At 41.4% G+C, this 19,746-nt stretch overlaps 1 pseudogene; it reads right to left on the bottom strand.

Moving 5' to 3' along the window:
- Positions 1 to 9,256: 9,256 nt before the first annotated feature.
- On the bottom strand, positions 9,257 to 18,911 carry LOC136144878 (pepsin B-like; annotated as a pseudogene).
- Positions 18,912 to 19,746: the final 835 nt, after the last annotated feature.

The raw sequence follows: 19,746 nt of genomic DNA, 5'->3' as shown, positions 1-19,746 counted from the left end.
CCTTTGACACAAAGACTATTTCTTTCATCAGAGAAAAGCAACAGAAAAGAAAGAAGGAATGGCTCAAGCACAGACACACCTCAGTTCAATAAAATCAATGCATTATGTGTTACATGGCCTGGCAGACTCCTCTATCCATAAAACTCTCCAGGCCAGAATACTGGAGTGGGTAGCCTATCCCTTCTCCAGGGGATCTTCCCAACCCAGGAATCAAACCAGGGTCTCCTGTATTGCAAGTAGATTCTTTACCAGCTGAGCTACCAGGGAAGCCCCTAGAAAAATACATGCCTACATCCACCAACAACAACCTACACACATCTGGATTGATAATACTTTACATCTTTCTTTCCAGATATGTCCTAATTACATTGGTTGAAGCAGTTTGAGGTCCCAGAGCAATAACAGTTTTTAGTTTCCTGGAGGCAGCATTTCTGCATGAGAAGAACCTGCTCCAGATGATCACTGATAATGAGGCAGTGTAAATTCAGTAAGTGGGCTTACTTCAAACAGAAAAAGTGCCCAAAAAGTAAAATGCCATATCAAGGGGAGTGGCCAAGATGGCAGAGTAGGAAGACACTCAGCTCACCTCATCCTATGGACACACCAAAATTACAATTATTTACAGAGTAACTATTGATGAGAATGACCTGAAAACTAGCTGAAAAAATTACCCACATTTAACAATATAAAGAAGGAATCACAGTAGGTAGGAAGAACAGAGTTGTGGTATAGTCTAAACTCACACACCCAGGTAGGTGACCCACAAACAGGAAGATAATCACAAATGTAGAAATTCTCCCCCAAAAGTGAGGGATTCAAGCTTCACATTGAGCTTCCCAGACTGGGGATCCTGTAACTAGGACAACAAGAATGTCTGACTTTGAAGGTGAGTGGGGCTTGCCTACAGGAGAACAAGAGGGCTGTAGGAAGCAGAGACTCCACTCCTAAAAGACACGTGCAAAATCTCACTTACTCTGAGACCCAGTGCAGAGGCAATAATTTGAAGGGATTCCGGTCTGACCCACTTGCTGATCTTGTGGACATCTTGTAGAGGCAAGAGGGAACTGGAACGTTCCCTGTGGACACAGACATTGGCAATAGCTATCAGGGAAACTCCTTCCAGCATGAGAACGCTAGTACTGGAAAGTGACACTTTGGAATCCTTACTCAAGTCTACTAGTGTTGGCAGCCTACTTGCCCATCAGCCAGTCAATACCAAACATCAAATCATTATGTTGTGCACCAGGAATTAACACAGTGTGTAGGTCCCTTATACTTCAAAAACAAATGAACAGATAAAAAGACTCATGAGGAAAATAGGTCAGATTTGTGGTTACCAGAGACAAAGTGGAGGGATAGGGGAATTGGATTAAGGTGGTCAGAAGATATACTTTTAATTATAAGATAAGTAAGTACTAGGGATGTAATGTACAATGTGGTAAATATGATTAACACTGCTTTATGTTATATAGTTGTGTTGTGAAGAGTTGGACATGACTGAGTGACTGACAACAACTATATATGAAAGTTGTTAAGGAAATGAATCCTAAGGGTTCTCATCACAATGAAAAAAAATTTTTTTTTCTTTTATATCTGTATGAGACGATTGGATGTTCACTAAACTTATTGCGGTAATCATTTCATGATGTATATAAGTCAAATCATTATGAAAGTGTTAGTCGCTAGGTTGTGTCTGCCTCTTTGTGACCCTATGGACTGTAGCTCACCAGACTCCTTCTGTCAATGAAATTCTTCAAGCAAGAATACTGGAGTGGAGTGCTATTCCATTCTCCATGGGATCTTCCTGACCCAGGGATTGAGCCTGGGTCTCCTGCATTGTAGGTAGATTCTTTACCATCTAAGCCACCAGAAAAACCCTTAATCTTAGATGATGCTGTATGTCAATTATATCTCAATAAAACTGGAAGAAAATAATAAAAATAAATAAATAACTTAAAATTTTTAAATACAAAAATTAAATTTTTTAAAAAAAGAAAACAAGCAATATGCTTCACTTGACTGAAAATTTCTAGAGGGCCAGAGCCAAGCCTCACCTATATTTACATGCCCCGGTAACTTGCATACAACGAGCTTCATTACATAGTAATATGGTAAATACGTCTGGATCTGATTTTTTTTTCATTTATTTTTATTAGTTGGAGGCTAATTACTTTACAATATTATAGTGGTTTTTGCCATACATTGACATGAATCAGCCATGGATTTACATGTGTTCCCCATCCCGATCCCCCCTCCCACCTCCCTCTCCATCCCATCCCTCTGGGTCTTCCCAGTGCACCAGCCCTGAGCACTTTTCTCATGCATCCAACCTGGGCTGGCGATCTGTTTCACACTTGATAGTATACTTGTTGCAATGCTATTCTCTCAGAACATCCCACCCTCGCCTTCTCCCACATAGTCCAAAAGTCTATTCTCTGCTTCTGTGTCTCTTATTCTGTCTTGCATATAGAATTATAGTTACCATCTTTTTAATTTCCATATATATGCGTTAGTATACTGTATTGGTCTTTATCTTTCTGGCTTACTTCACTCTGTGTAATGGGCTCCAGTTTCATCCATCTCATTAGAACTGATTCAAATGAATTCTTTTTAATGGCTGAGTAATATTCCATTGTGTATATGTACTTCATAGCTTCCTTATCCACTCGTCTGCTGATGGGCATCTAGGTTGCTTCCATGTCCTGGCTATTATAAACAGTGCTGCAATGAACATTGGGGTGCACGTGTCTCTTTCAGATCTGGTTTCCTTGGTGTGTATGCCCAGGAGTGGGATTGCTGGGTCATATGGCAGTTCTATTTCCTGTTTTTTGAGGAATCTCCACACTGTTCTCCATAGTGGCTGTACTAGTTTGCATTCCCACCAACAGTGTAAGAGGGTTCCCTTTTCTCCACACCCTCTCCAGCATTTATTGCTTGTAGATTTTTGGATAGCAGTCATTCTGACTGGTGTGTAATGGTACCTCATTGTGGTTTTGATTTGCATTTCTCTGATAATGAGTGATGTTGAGCATCTTTTCATGTGCTTGTTAGCCATCTGTATGTCTTCTTTGGAGAAATGTCTGTTTAGTTCTTTGGCCCATTTTTGACTGGGTCATTTATTTTTCTGGAATTGAGCTGTGTGAGCTCCTTGTATATTTTGGAGATTAATTCTTTGTCAGTTGTTTCATTTGCCATTATTTTTTCCCATTCTGAAGGCTGTCTTTTCACCTTGCTTATAGTTTCCTTTGTTGTGCAAAAGCTTTTAAGTTTAATTAGATCCCATTTGTTTATTTTTGCTTTTATTTCCTGTATTCTGGGAGGTGGGTCATAGAGGATCCTGGTGTGATTTATGTTGGAGAGTGTTTTGCCTATGTTCTCCTCTAGGAGTTTTATAGTTTCTGGTCTTACATTTAGATCTTTAATCCATTTTGAGTTTATTTTTGTGTATGGTATTAGAAAGTGTTCTAGTTTCATTCTTTTACAAGTGGTTGACCAGTTTTTCCAACACCACTTGTTAAAGAGGTTGTCTTTTTTCCATTGTATATCCTTGCCTCCTTTGTCGGAAGATAAGGTGTCCATAAGTATGTGGACTTATCTCTGGGCTTTCTATTTTGTTCCATTGATATATATTTCTGTCTTTGTGGCAGTACCATACTGTCTTGATGACTGTGGCTTTGTAGTAGAGTCTGAAGTCAGGCAGGTTGATTCCTCCAGTTCCATTCTTCTTCTCAAGATTGCTTTGGCTATTCGAGGTTTTCTGTGTTTCCATACAAATTGTGAAATTATTTGTTCTAGTTCTGTGAAAAATACCGTTGGTAGCCTGATAGGGATTGCATTGAATTCTATAGATTGCTTTGGGTAGTATACTCATTTTCACAAAATTGATTCTTCCAATCCATGAACATGGTATATTTCTCCATCTATTTGTGTCCTCTTTGATTTCTTTCATCGGTGTTTTATAGTTTTCTATGTATAGGTCTTTCATTTCTTTAGGTAGATATATTCCTAAGTATTTTATTCTTTTTGTTGCAATGGTGAATGGCATTGTTTCTTTAATTTCTCTTTCTGTTTTCTCATTGTTAGTGTATAAGAATGCAAGGGATTTTTGTGTGCTAATTTTATATCCTGCAACTTTACTATATTCATTGATTACCTCTAGTAATTTTCTGGTAGAGTCTTTAGGGTTTTCTACATAGAGGATCATGTCATCTGCAAACAGAGTTTTACTTCTTCTTTTCCTATCTGGATTCCTTCTATTTCTTTTTCTGCTCTGATTGCTGTGGCCAACACTTCCAAAACTATGTTGGATAGTAGTGGTGAGAGTGGGCACTCTTGTCTTGTTCCTGACTTTAAGGGAAATATTTTCAATTTTTCACCATTGAGGATAATGTGTGCTGTGGGTTTGTCATATATAGCTTTGATTATGTTGAGGTATGTTCCTTCTATTCCTGCTTTCTGGAGGGTTTTTATTTTTATCATAAATGGATGTTGAATGTTATCAAAGGCTTTCCCTGCATCTATTGAGATAATCATATGGTTTTTATCTTTCAATTTGTTAATGTGGTGTATAACATTGATTGATTTGCGAACATTAAAGAATCCTTGCATTCCTGGGATAAAATCCACTTGGTCATGATGGATGATCTTTTTAATATGTTGTTGGTTTCTGTTTGCTAGAATTTTGTTGAGGATTTTTGCATCTGTGTTCATCAGTGATATTGGCCTGCGGTTTTCTTTTTTTGTGGCATCTTTGGCATCTTTGTCTGGTTTTGGTATTAGTGTGATGGTGGCCTCATAGAATGAATTTGGAAGCTTGCTTTCTTCTGGAATTTTCTGGAAGAGTTTGAGTAAGAAAGGTGTTAGCTCTCCTCTAAATTTTTGGTAGAATTCAGCTGTGAAGCCATCTGGTCCTGGGTTTTTGTTTGCTGGAAGATTTCTGATTACAGTTTCAATTTCCGTGCTTGTGATGGATCTGTTAAGATCTATTTCTCTCTGGTTCAGTTTTGGAAAGTTATACTTTTCTAAGAATTTGTCCATTTCTTCCAAGTTGTTCATTTTATTGGCATAGAGCTGCTGGTAGTAGTCTCTTATGATCCTTTGTATTTCAGTGTTGTCTGTTGTGATTTATCCATTTTCATTTCTAATTTTGTTGATTTGGTTCTTCTCCCTCTGTTTCTTGATGAGTCTGGCTAACAGTTTATCAATTTTATTTACCTGTTCAAAAAACCAGCTTTTAGCTTTGTTGATTTTTTGCTATGGTCTCTTTTGTTTCTTTTGCATTTATTTCTGCCCTAATTTTTAAGATTTCTCTCCTTCTACTAACCCTGGGGTTCTTCATTTCTTCCTTCTCTAGTTGCTTTAGGTGTAGAGTTAGGTTATTTATTTGACTTTTTTCTTGTTTCTTGAGGTAAGCCTGTATTGCTATGAACCTTCCCCTTAGCACTGCTTTTAGAGTGTCCCATAGGTTTTGGGTTGTTCTGTTTTCATTTTCATTTGTTTCTATGCATATTTTGATTTCTTCTTTTATTTCTTCTATGATTTTTTGGTTATTCAGAAGCATATTATTTAACCTCCATATGTTTGAATTTTTCATAGGTTTTTTTTTTTTTTTTACTGTAATTGAGATCTAATCTTACTGCATTGTGGTCAGAAAAGATGACTGGAGTGATTTCAATTTTTTTGAATTTACCAAGGCTAGATTTATGGCCCAGGATGTGATCTATTCTGGAGAAGTTTCTGTGTGCACTTGAGAAAAAGGTGAAATGGATTGTTTTGGGGTGAAATGTCCTATAGACATCAATTAGGTTTAGCTGGACCATTGTGTCATTTAAAGTTTGTGTTTCCTTGTTGATTTTCTGTTTAGTTGATCTATCCGTAGGTGTGAGTGGGGTATTAAAGTCTCCCACTATTATTGTGCTGTTGTTAATTTCCACTTTCATTCTTGTTAGCATTTGCCTTACATATTGCGGTGCTCCTATGTTGGGTGCATATATATTTATAATTGTTATATCTTCTTCTTGGCTTGATCCTTTGATCATTATGTAGTGTCCTTCTCTGTCTCTTTTCACAGTCTTTATTTTAAACTCTATTTTATCTGATATGAATATTGCGACTCCTGCTTTCTCTTGGTCTCCATTTGCGTGAAATATTTTTTTCCAACCCTTCAGTTTCAGTCTGTATGTGTCCCTTGTTTTGAGGTGGGTCTTTTGTGGACAGCATATATAGGGGTCTTGCTTTCATATCCATTCAGCCAGTCTTGGTGTTTTGGTTGGGGCATTCAACCCATTTACATTTAAGGTAATTATTGATAATAATGGTCCTGTTGCCATTTGCTTTGTTGTTTTGGGTTCACATTCATACACCCTTTCTGTGTTTCCTGTCTAGAGAAGATCCTTTAGCATTTGTTGAAGAGCTGGTTTGGTGGTGCTAAATTCTCTCAGCTTTTGAATTCTCCTTCATATCTGAATGAGATCCTTGCTGGGTACAGTAATCTGGGTTGTAGGTTATTCTCTTTCATCACTTTAAGTATGTCCTGCCATTCCCTTCTGGCCTGTAGAGTTTCTATTGAAAGGTCAGCTATTATTCTTATGGGAATCCCCTTGTGTGTTATATGTTGTTTCTCCCTTGCTGCTTTTAATATTTGTTCTTTGTGTTAGATCTTTGTTAAATTGATTAATATGTGTCTTGGGGTATTTCACCTTGGGTTTATCCTGTTTGGGACTCTCTGGGTTTCTTGGAGTTGGGTGACTATTTCCTTCCCCATTTTAGGGAAGTTTTCAGCTATTATCTCCTCGAGTATTTTCTCATGGCCTTTCTTTTTGTCTTCTTCTTCTTCTGGGACTCCTATGCTTCGAATGTTGGGGCATTTCACGTTGTCCCAGAGGTCCCTGAAGTTGTTCTTATTTCTTTTGATTCTTTTTTCTTCTCTGCTTCATTTATTTCCACCATCTTATCTTCTATCTCGCTTATCCTATCTTCTGTCTCCATTATTCTACTGTTGGTTCCCTCCAGAGTGTTTTTGATCTCATTTATTGCATTTTTTATTTTTAATTGACTCATTTTATTTCTTCTAGGTCCTTATTAAACATTTCTTGCATCTTATCAATCCTTGTCTCCAGGCTGTTTATTTGTAATTCCATTTTGTTTTCAAGATTTTGGATCATTTTTATTATCATAATTCTAAATTCTTTTTCAGGTAGACTCCCTATCTCCTCCTCTTTTGTTTGGCTTAGTGGGCATTTTTCATGTTTCTTTACCTGCTGGGTATTTCTCTGCCTTTTCATCTTACTTAGATTGCTGTGTTTGGGGTGGTCTTTCTGTATTCTGGTAGTCTGTGATTCCTTTTTATTGTGGAGGTTTCTCCCAGTGGGTGGGGTTGGATGATTGTCTTGTCAAGGTTTCCTGATTAGGGAAGCTTGCGTTGGGGTGTTCTGGTGGGTGGAGCTGGATGTCTTCTCTCTGGAGTGCAACAGTGTCCAGTAGTGAGTTTTGAGATGGATCTATGGGTTTGGTGTGACTTTGGGCAGCCTGTATATTGACGCTCAGGGTTATGTTCTTGCGTTATGTAGCTTTCCCCGTCTACACTGCTCAGGCTTCAGGCTGCTCTGCAGGGAGCGGGCCTTGAGTTGCATGCACTTCCCAGGCCTAAGCCGCTCAAGTTCAGGTTCTCGAGTACTCCACAAAGACGCAGACTCGGTTGGGCCTGCATTTTGTGCCTTCCCCATCACAGCAGCTCAGGCAGCCAGGAGCTTGACGAGCACACTCTCCCCAGGTGCAGCGCGACTTCTCCCCTCCCCAGTCCCAGTCTCAGTTTCCAGGCGCATCTGGTCCAGTGCAACTTGTGTCTCTTCTGGGGAGTTGTCTCTAGCTGTGACCCTCCCGGCGGATGCCAACCATCCAGAATCTCAGGAAGTCTTTGGTTCAAACTGGGAAGCCCGTTTGCAGTTTGGTAGGGGATGCCTTCTCTGGGGCCAAGTTTGCCCCTTTCCCCTCCCCGCTGCCTCCTGCCTCTGGCGGGGGATGGGCTGGTCCACAGCCGGCTAGCTCTTCTCTGGTATTTGCTCAGTCCTTTGTTCCTAAGTAACGCTGCCCGCTCCTCTCCGTTCAAACCCCCCTTGCTGGTGGCGGCTGCGGGCGTGTGGGGTACTTTTCTGCTGGGAGTTACTTTTAGGCATGTAATCTGTGTGTTTTATTTATTTTTCCTCCCAGTTAGGTTGCCCCCCGAGATTCGAGAACTTCCCCCAGACCCGCCGGTGAGAGGGTTTCCTGGTGTTTGGAAACTTCCTCTATTAAAACTCCCTTCCCAGGATGGATCACCATCCCTGACTCTTCTGTCTCTTTTTATCTTTTATATTTTTGTCCTACCTCCTTTTGAAGACAATGAGCTGCTTTTCTGGGCATGTGATGTCCTCTGCTAGTGATCAGAAGTTGTTTTGTGGAGTTTGTTCAGCGTTCAAATGTTCTTTTGATGAATTTCTGGGGGAGAAAGTGGTCTCCCCGTCCTATTCCTCCACCACGTTAGCTCCTCCTCTGGATCTGATTTTAACAATAACTACGTAATTGTCATTTGATGCCTCAGTTCTTTCCACTGTAAAATAAGATTGGGGCGTTAAACTCAAATGCTTTCAGACCCAGGCAGGTAAATTGAATCTGTTAGGCAGCCTGAGAGTACATGTAGGGTATAATTGCAAAAAAGGCAGTGAGTATTCAGATTCATGAAAACTGTACTGTTCTCCTCAAAAACAAACACACACAACAACTGTTTTCTGATCAGATTTGGCCATCAGAGCACCTGTTTAAAAAGCTCTAGTAGGTTTCTGTTTACTTAAAAATTCTTGAATCATCAATTGCTCTGGCTCGCTTTCTTTTTTAAGAATGGAGAGGAAACTGTGATGGAGAAAAGAGTGCTAGGAGTGGTGAAAACCTCCAACCAGGGACCCTCATGCAGAAACCAACATCTCCTTGACACCCATGCTACGTGCAGCCAGATACAATGCCTCCTGTTCTCATCCATCAATTAAGAGATCCCCCAACAGCTATTGCTAACTTTCAAACTGGAATCAAATACTAAGTTGTTTATTGCAAGAAACCTCGAAGATGTTTGAAGATTTCTGAGTTTATTAGTTTCATGAAGCTGTGAGTGAAGCTCTTGTGAGCTGAAAAAATCAGGGTTGTTTGAAATTTTGCCCTCACCCCAGAGGCATCAGGGCAACTACAGGGTCCTCAGGGAGAGTGGAAATGGCTGCCTCGCACTTCTCTAGGTGGAGAGGGCAAAGCCCACCTAGTTGTAGGCCATGTCAAAGACAGTAAAACTCCTTGAGGAAGATATCACCCAGAATCCACAGGGGCTCCCTGCTGGAGGAGAACAGTTCCCAGCGTGCAGTAGTCATTGTTCTGAAGGGACAGCGGACAGGCCATCACCAGTGGCACTGCAGAGGCCTTGCTGCATGGAAATGTCCCCCACCCTATGTCCCATGACACCTGGGGGCCCCTAACTTCTTGTTCACCCTCAGTCCTGCCCCTTGGAAACACCCATAGGTGCCCAGATGCGAGCTGGGACACAGAACAGCCTCTGGGCCCATCTGAGCACATATGCAGGGATCCTGGGGTGAATACGTACATTGAAGACATAGGCGGAGGGCAGCAGTGGGAGCTGGGACCTGCCGATGGTGAAGGTGATGGTAGACAGGCTCTCCACGCGGTCGCAGCTTACCACAAACTGAGAGAGAAAAGGCAATGCTGCAGAACGCCTGGGACTGTGGGCCCAGAAAAGGGCCCAAGGCCCTCTTTTCCTGTGGGACTCTTCTCCACCATCCAGCAGAGACTGTTGCAGAGACTGGAAGGCCAGGCCTGGCTCCCAAGTGCAACACTGACCAAGCCTCTGGCTTCTTGATTCCTCCCTTAAACACACCTCAGCTCTTAGATTTTGGGAGTACAGATATGGTCATAAGGAATTCAGCTTTTCTAGGACTAAATTCTAACCTCAAATCATAGAGAAAAGGCATGGGCACACATTTGTATAAGTATAGTCATACCCTCTCATGTCCACATGTATATGCCTCAGTCCATGTATTCATCTCTCTCTCTCTCTCTCTCTCTCTCTCTCTCACACACACACACACACACACACACAGATATTTGCATGCAAGGAAAAGCAAACCAGATATGGGTACCAAGGGGAGCAGACATGGGGACAGAAGGCTATTCAGAGTAAAGCCCAAAGGTGCATTCCTAGCGAAGGAAGAAAATCAAGTGGAATGGAGAAGTGCACTGTGCCCTGACTCTATTTCAGGCAAATGACAGCAGCCAGACTGAGCTGAAATGTGCTCCTAGAACCTACAATGGACAAGCAGCACCTCCTGACAACCACTCAGTGCAACCTCACAGTCTGGATGGAGTTAGTATTACTCCCTCTCCTTTCCCTTCTTTGCTTTGGAGGTTCAAGCTTTGTTTTCACCAGTTCTGTCCTGCCGGGGGTTCGTGTCCCCCACAACGCTTCCTCCTCCCTCTCATGAACTCATGCTGTCGGGCTCCTGTCCTGAGGCCACCTGGCTGTGCAGAGAAACCCTTGGCTTCTGGTTTCTCACATCACCATTCTCATTCTCCTGGGCTCCCTTTGCCTGCAGGAAGGAGGTCATGAACTGCTGAGGAACAGCCAGCAGGAAAGTCCCGGTATCCACAATGGCCTGGCAGCCTTCAGAACACCAACCAGAGACCTGGTCATAATGGCAAACCTGACAGAGACATCAGCACAAAGAAAAAGTCAGGTGCCTCTTCTACAAACATGATTCTTTTCCTCCTCTTATCACCCACCAGTTCAGGAGCTCTAACACTCTGCATCTTCCAGGAAGCAGGGCCACTCTATGACACATCTGCCCACATGATGCTACTGGGCCTTTGTGATTACTGGAATAATAGCCTCAGTCTTGGACTGGTGACCTCTCCAGTCCTTAGAAAGCAAAACTGTGCATGTCTTCTTTAATCTACTTGTGCCAGGTTTTTCCAGTGTCCCAGTAATTAGGACATATAACCTGTGAAATGAGCACAGGTAAATACTGTTGGATTCAAAGAGAGATCACCATAGACTGGGCCTCCAGGAGAGGTTTTTGAGGAGATAGGAATTAATCCAGGCTCTGAAGTTTGCCTAAAGTTCAAATAAGCACAGAGGAGAAGAGGGGTACACCAGGTGACACAAACAAAAGAAGCAAGAAAGTTATGACAAGGTGCAAGGACTTGATGACATCCATGCTTCAGATCAGGAAGTAGTGGGAAGGCTATATTGATAGGTAAGGCCTAGGCTTTATATGGTCTTTAATACAGGGCCAAGGCATTTTGTCTTTAAACTTTCATGCAATGGAAAATACTTGGCAGCTTTAAGTGTAGAAGTAACAGACTCACGATCATGAATTTGGAGATCTGATAAGCTTGTGCTCAAATTTCAAAATTCATGAAATGTGTGACTTTGGATAACTTATTAACCTCTGAGCCTTGATTTCTTTCTATCTATAGAATGCAATATGATGCTGACATCCTTATAGCATTATATATTCTTACATGCAATAGTATAGTGAAATATTTAGCATAATATCTGGAATATGGAAAACACCAGTGACAGCATTCAATTCAGTTCAGTTCAGTCACTCAGTCGTGTCCACCTCTTTGAGACCCCATGGACCACAACATGCCAGGCTTCCCTGTCCATCACCAACTGCCAGAGCTTACTCAAACTCATGTCCATCGGGTCGGTGATGTCATCCAAACATCTCATCCTCTGTCGTCCCCTTCTCTTCCCACCTTCAATCTTTCCCAGCATCAGGGTCTTTTTGAAAGAGTCATTTATTTGCATCAGGTGGCCAAAGTATTGGAGTTTCAGCTTCAGCATCAGTACAATGAATATTCAGTACTGATTTCCTTTAGGATGGACTGGTTTGATCTCCTTGCAGTCCAAGAAACTCTCAAGAGTCTTCTCCAACACCACAGTTCAAAAGCCAGATGGTCAATACCAAAGTCAGATTGATTATATTCTTTGCAGCCAAAGATAGAGAAGCTCTATACAGTATAGTCAGCAAAACAAGACTGGGAGCTGACTGTGGCTCAGATCATGAACTCCTGATTACAAAATTCAGAGTTAAATTGAAGAAAGTAGGGAAAACCACTAGACCACTCAGGTATGATCTAAATCAAATCCCTTATGATTATACAGTAGAAGTGACAAACAGATTCAAGGGATTAGATCTGACAGACAGAGTGCCTAAAGAACTATGGATGGAGGTGCGTGACATTGTACAGCAGGCAACGATCAAGACCATCCCCAAGAAAAAGTGACAGCATTACTCTTGCTGATGATGGAAGTGGGTAGAGATTATGCTGAAGGGATAATGAGGTTTTAAGAACAAAGCTGTGAATTCAGAGGGCCTAAGAATGACCAACCTGCGGGCGTGGCAAAGTTCAGTGGCCAGTTCTAAAGGTTCAGTCAAGAGCTAGATGCCAGCATCTACTGGGCTCCAGGACCACCTCAGCCTGGAGGTCTGGTGATTAAGAAATCTGTGTCATGAGAGGAACAGGCAATACTGTCATGCTCGGAGATTATGGGAGTGCCCATAATCCCTAGGAACTGTCCACCCTACATACTGCTGGATGGCAATCTGCCAGTACAGCTCCCAGGTGACAGGGGTCCTGATAATCTCACCAGAACAGAGCTGAGCGTCCACGCCTCCCAGGATAAGCTCTCCACCATACTGATAAGGTGGCTGTCTGGGGAGAAAGGCCAAGTGCATGAGTCCTGCGGCACAGATGGGTCGGGTAGTTCCCCTCTCTCCTCCTCCCTTTCCTCTCTCCCTCAGACACAGAAGAACTGCAGAACAAGGGTGTGCTGGCCTCTCAGCTGCTCCGCAGACTCCACCTAGCTCAAGGTACTATAGAGAGGAGAATTCTCAGAGAAACACCCAAAACTTCAGAGAGTTGGAAACACAGACTCCGTCATAAAGGAGAGGACAGGCACCTGAAAATAGACTATAAGAGTATCCCAGAGAGGCCTTCCCTGGACAGGGAAAGGATAAGAAGAAACTTCACTGAGAGTACCTGGGATGGGGCCTGACGGAGACCCCAAGTGTGCCATGATGGGGATGCTCCTATCGGGGTCAATTTGATAACTAGGTAATCTGAAGAGGTTCTAGGTCTCCTGTGTTTACTACCTGGGCCTGCCAGTCCTCAGAGTAAGCCATTTGGATCAGGTAACCTGAGGACCATGTATTTAGGAACAAAAGATCAGGGAGTAAAGTTTGCCATGAGGTTTGAGTCCAGATGAAAAGTACTGGATTTCTGATCAAGATTTTTGTGCTGGAGTCTTGGCTTCATGCCTACCAGATACTGAATTTGTTTAATATTCACAACATGTTTAAGCCTCCATTTCCTCACTGGCAAAATGGGGCCAATAGGATTTTTCAGATGTCATTTGAAGTTATTGCTACAAGAATATTTTATAAAGCCAGAAGTGTTATTATAGTTATCACTTCATTTCCCTTCTCTTTATAGTAAATGCTCATGGAGCTTGTTCAACCATTCTACAGCTGTGCAAATCCAACACAGCAATCTCTGGATTTACTGAACAAATGTTGAAGGAGCATTGATCATTTTTAAGAAGAGAGTCATCATATGGCTAGTATGGTCATTATGAAAAATTCTTCCAGTGCATTTAAAATAAAATTCCCCCCAAAATGTAATTACAAATTTTCAGAAATATATGTGGGATTGTATATAGCACATTATACTCATTTTATCAGGAAACTTTTTTTACCTGGGCTCTGTCTGATGTTGAGTTGTCCAAAGCCCCCACAGAGCCTCATTTGATGGGCCCTTCCCTGGACCAAGAGGAGTAGAAGCTGAAGAAGGGTTGGGTCAGCTTGTCCTACTACAGCATGTTCTGCATGACTGTTGGGTTGCTCCCCACCAACAAGCTGGGGTAGGCCATTTCCATAATCCCATCAAAGTTTGAATTGTAGAAAGGGTCGCTGGGCTCATTCTCACTCAGGCCAAACTCATGGTTATCAATGACAATGTTCTGAGCCTGGAGTGAGCAGACAGAGAGCTTCACAATTCAGGTGGGTAAATTCTTTCAGACTTAGGTGCCCAGGGTCTGGGATCTAGAACCCTTCCCAGAAGAGGAAGTTGGCTTTTTTCATGCTGAGCTCAAACATGAGGGCAAGGGTGGAAAGGGAACGGGCAACAGCATCACTCAACCATGTGTATCCCAGAAAAAAATAGGTAGGTATTGGGGAAGCAGAAGCAATCACTTTCTGGAGTTATAGTTTCCACATCCATTTACAGTGAAAGAGTAGTTTTTTCCTATTCTCCTATTTCTTTTTCTATTTATAAAGCTGGTTTTATGCTCAACAATCCATGTGCAAGAACAATGGAGAACTTTGAGAATTAGACATGAGGAAATAAGAAAATAGTGAAAGGACAAGTCATCAAATATCCAAAGTGTAACTGTGTGGAAGAGAGAGAGGGTTTATTCTAGGTGGTTCCAGGGGGCAGAGTTAAGACTAGGAAGCAAAGTCACAAGACACAGCAACCTTAACATCACATAAAGAGCTTTCGGCAGTCAGGACAGGACAGCCTGTCTTGGGAGGAAGATTGAATTACATGGCCTTTGATATCCTTTGCACCTCTTAGCTTCTGGGGAGGTTGTACTAAATTAGTAATTATGGATTTTTCTGGAAGCTTAAGGCTCTAGAAACTAGGGGCAAACCACAGAGCCTTCATAGCTGTGAGAACATCACTCACAGTCACAGTGTCATATTCCAGGACCATACTCAGGCTTCCACTCCCGTAGGACAGTGTATAGGTTTGTCCAATGACACTGAAGGTGGAGGACTTGCTGGGGTTGAACTCACAGTAGTGTAAGTGGCTATAGGAAGATGAAATATTAGTATCAGTCATTAATTTCCAAAATACTTGAAGACAACTTACCCTTGACAACCTGGGGTCATCAGACCATGGATGTGATAGGGCCTCAGCCTCAGCAATTTTGTGCGGTAAACACACTATGTTGGCCACAGTTAAGCCTGTCCCCTTGGATAACATACATTGCCAAAATTCTCTCCAACCCACTGTCCCTGAGGGATGGATCTCTTCAAAAATGCCAAGAATTCCAGCCCATGGGAAAGAGCCAAGTGAAAGAACAAAGAAGAAAGGAATGGAAGCCTCAGTCTGTGTCTGCTGTCTCTCCCCAGAACTGTCAGCACTTCTGAAATGTAGACCAAAGGCAAGATATCCAGATGTTCCCAACTTTAGCAGGAAGAGATAATGTTTATGCAGCAAGAACTCTGGACTTAGCAGTATAAGCCTGTGCTCAATTTGGATGCTGCCCCTCCCATTCAGGGGTGGTAGTGATGGTGGTGTACTCACAACAGGCCTCAGTCTGGCAGTAGGTGGACAGCACCCACAGGTTGGAGGAGCCCATGTCAAAGGGGACCAGGAAATTTTGGGGTGGTGTTCCAATGCTGATCTCCCCAAAGTAGAAAGACTGCAAAGAAAGGTTTGTCACCCTCATTAAGCAATCAAGCCTTATCCAAAGGATGGGGAAGAAGTTGGCCCACTTGAAGTCACATTTTGCTCAAATGATTTCCTTGGGGAATAAGAGGCTTCTCCCACCAATTCTCCTTTCCATCTGGAGTCAAATATTCTCAGTATTCCACTTTTTTATCCCTAATTGCAAACCTTTGACCATCTAAGACCTGGTCTGGAAAGACAATATCCTCTTCCAAAAGTGTTCTCTGCTTTGTAATATCAGACTACCCAAAGAAGGAGAAGAATCACTTTTTTCTCTTTCCCAGCGTCTATCCACTGTCCAGTTTTACAGACACATGCCTACATTCACACATGCACACATACACACTAGTCTCCCCTTCTCTTCTAGTGTTAGATACTTTCACCACCATTCTCCTCCTTCCTGGTCACATACTTACAAAGGGAGCTAGAGAGTCTAGAGTGAAAGGTAGCATGGAAAGAAGAGAAGTTTTATTAAGAGATAGTTTTAGTTCTAGGTAAATTGGGGTCAGTTGGGTCATTTGCCTGCCTCTAGTTCCTCTATCTGTAAAATGTGGCATTTGAAATAGAAAGTAACTTCCAGCTCTGAGACTCTATGTATGTTAAGATGCCTATGCAGATATTGTAGCCTCAAGAACATTCAAACAATTGCTCTAGGTTCCTGTGAAACTTTTCAGGAAAAGGAGATTATATACAGTGTGTGGAGCCACTGTATATTTTGCCTGGTGGACTTGCATATATTTTCCTTCTTTCCCCTGCAGCTCATTGTTAGGATGTTCTTTCAGTCTCTCAATTGACTTGAACATTCCCACTATGAATCACTTTACTACATAGATAAGGCTGCAGAGAGATGAGCCAGTAATAAGAGGAAAGGAGGGAGGAAATGAGGAAGAAAGAAGAGAGGAATGAAAGAAAGAAAGGGAGCTACTATACTATTAGCAGGTCTGCATGTGAGCTCAGTTGCATCTGACTCTTTGTAACCCCATGGACTATAGCCCATCAGCTCCTCTGTCCATGGGATTTTCCAGACAAGAATATTGGAGTGGGTTATTTCCTTTTCTAAGGGATCTTCCTGACCCAGGGATCAAACCTGTATCCTGCAGTTCCCGCACTGGCAGGCAGATTCTTTACCACTGAGTCACCTGAGAAGCCCATACTATAAGCACAAACTTGTAACTTTCAGATACTTTCTACAGGAATGTGAAACTTAGGTTCAATAACTAGTACAAAATCAAAGCTAATGAGAGGCACAAATAGGTATTTAACAATGGTTATTGACTGAGGGTCATGAACACCACATCCCACTTCGCTTACATCCAGGTAGTCGGTGGAGGGCTCATAAGCAAGAGCATTAATACCAAAATGATACTTGGCAACTGGATCAACATTTGGGTGGTTCTTTAGGAATTTCTCCAGTAAATCCTACTCTTCCTTTGCCTCTCAGATAGACTTGCCTTTTCTCAGGATGATTCTGCAGAAGGTAGGGTAAACCAAACAAATGAGCTTCACACATCCTATCACAGCAGTCCCTTCAAGGACCTAATTTAGGGCTTCCAAACTTCTTCAGTACTCTACCCAAAAGAGCCTCTTTTAGGAAATGCTCCCAGATTTTAGCAATTTCTGACCACCACAGTCATTCAAGTATTTCCAGCATGGAAATACACTACACCATATATTTGGTTTTATACTTATAAATTGTTTCCAGAGAAGAAATGCCTGTTTCTCCCCAGTCCCTCCTGTAAGCTGAGGTAGGGATCATGCATCCTTTCTTCTTAAGCAACAAAACACCCAACACACAATCTCTCTCTCTCCCCCCCCCCACACACACTCTCTCTCTCTCTCACACACATACCATTCATTTAAGTCTTGACCCACAGCAGTGGCCCAACACCAGTTCAAGATATCAAGGAACAATCTGACTGCCTTTCCAAGAGGCTTGTGGAAGAAGTCCTTTGCTCTTCCCTAGGTTGTCATGCTCATTCACACAAATTCATGATGAAACTAAATCCCAGTACACAGCTTACCATGCCTCTGAGAATAAATCAAGACCAAGACCAGGATCTTCATGGTGCTGATTTTCTGCTAACAGCACGCAGAACACAGTGGCAGCCCCAAGGGTTGGGACACACAGAAAGAGGTTGGGTCTCTCTCTTATACCCTAATTTGCCTTGTACTTTTCATTTCTAGGCACATGGGATTTCCTATCTTTGTACCAGCTTGTGCCCCTACACATTCATGGATCCTGTTTGTTTTTCTCTCTGGAAAGTATCAAGGACTTTAATATCCACTTTGTAGCCAACTTAAAAAGCAATTAATGGCTTTGCTGAGGGGATCTAAAGATTGGGATGTGATAACTAACATAAAATGCATGGTGAACAAAGGATCCTGGTACTCTTGTCCACTGGGAAATGGATGCTGGCAACTTCAGTTGGAACAATGTAACAGTTTGCTCTTTGGCTTCAAGTGACATGCTTTTTTGAGATTTACAGCCTTTACTCTCTACTTATTCTGCTCCTTTTCCTTCCTCTTCCCTTGATCAGTCTCACCTATAGCCTTCCATATAAGATTCTAATAGTTCATGACACAATATGCTCTTTATTTTTTTAGTTCATGAATTTACTGAATGCCTACTCTTATCACTTCTCACTGAGCTCTGGGAGTACAAAGATAATTAAGAAATGGTCCTTGTATGTAAACATCCACATTCCTGCTGGAATGACCGATACATATTCAAATCATGAGGCTATGTGGCTTGAATGTTATCATTCCAGGCATTCAAATGGATGTTGAATGAATGAGAATGAAAATAACAGTATTCATAAAACAAACAGAGAGGAAGTGACAGATCCTGGTAGGATTAAAAGGCTTCACAGAAGAGGTAACATTTGAGTAACAATCTTACAGTAAGCTAGATGAAGAAGTAAGGGAAGTGGAAAAAAGCCATTGGAGGTAGAAGAAAAGCTTGAGCAATAACAAAGAAGGGTGAAATTGTGTGAGGAGTTCAAAGAACATTAGGATGAATAAATGTAGCCAAGAAGGGCAATTCCTAATATGGTTCCTCACCAGCCAAGACACATCTAAAGGACCTGCACTAGATCTGCACAATTCTCATCATGCTAATTGTAGCTCAGAAAATTATTTTCTACTCAAGAAACCATTTTTGAAATGAAAAGGACTGTAAAGGTAAAATAGGAAGTCTCTAGTCTATAATTATATTAAAGTAGTACCTTCAGTATTTTAACTATTTTTCTATCAAATTATTTTTGATATGCCTCATAACTGATAAAACCACACCAGAGTACCGTGAGTGGAACTACTAGACTACAGTACTTGGTACCAATATAAGCATGATTGTATGGCATGTTGATGCATATTTATTTAAAGCATTCTGTTATTGCCTCAGCTGTTAACAAACGACTATCTGGAGGACAGCTAAAATACTTATTTTCAGAATTCTAAAGGTATTTTTTTCTACATATTCTACATATTTTTATGTATAATTGGATAGACTATGTTAATTTTCTTTATAGATCAGCATGATTGTGTAACCTAAAGCCTTTGTAAAGTATTTTTATAATTCATATCTTTTTCATATATTAAGTGTAGTTTAAAAGTATGTAATTGATTGCTGTCCATAATTCTTTACTTTTTAAATTTTTAAAATATTTTTAAATTGTTTATACAATTTTTAAAGGTTACTTTCCACTTACAGTTATCACAAAATACTGGTTGCATTTCCCATGTTATATAAATACATCCTCAAGCCAATAGCTTGTATCTCCACTCTCCCACCCCTAAATTGCCCCTCACTCCCAACTGATAACCACTGATTTGTTCTCTAAAACTGTGAGTCTGCTTCTTTTTTGTTATATTATTATATTTTATTCTTTTAGATTCCACATATGAGTGATATCTTACTTACCTTCACATCCATCTATATTGCTGTAGATAGCAACATTTTATTCTTTGTATGGCTGAGTAGTATTCCACTGTGTGGGTTTGTTTGTGTGTGTGTGTGCATGTATACATGCATATATATAGCACATCTTCTTTATTCCATTAATCTGTTGATGGGCACTTAGATTGTTTTCATATCTAGGCAATTGTAAATGCTGCTATGAACATTGAGATACATGTTCATAATTCTTTTCAAACTAGTGGGGTTTTTTCCAGATAAATACACAGGAGTAGAACTGA

Source organism: Muntiacus reevesi, chromosome 1 (genome assembly GCF_963930625.1).
Source record: "Muntiacus reevesi chromosome 1, mMunRee1.1, whole genome shotgun sequence".
Classification (NCBI taxonomy): Eukaryota; Metazoa; Chordata; class Mammalia; order Artiodactyla; family Cervidae; genus Muntiacus; species Muntiacus reevesi.
This window is presented reverse-complemented; position numbering and strand designations above follow the sequence as displayed.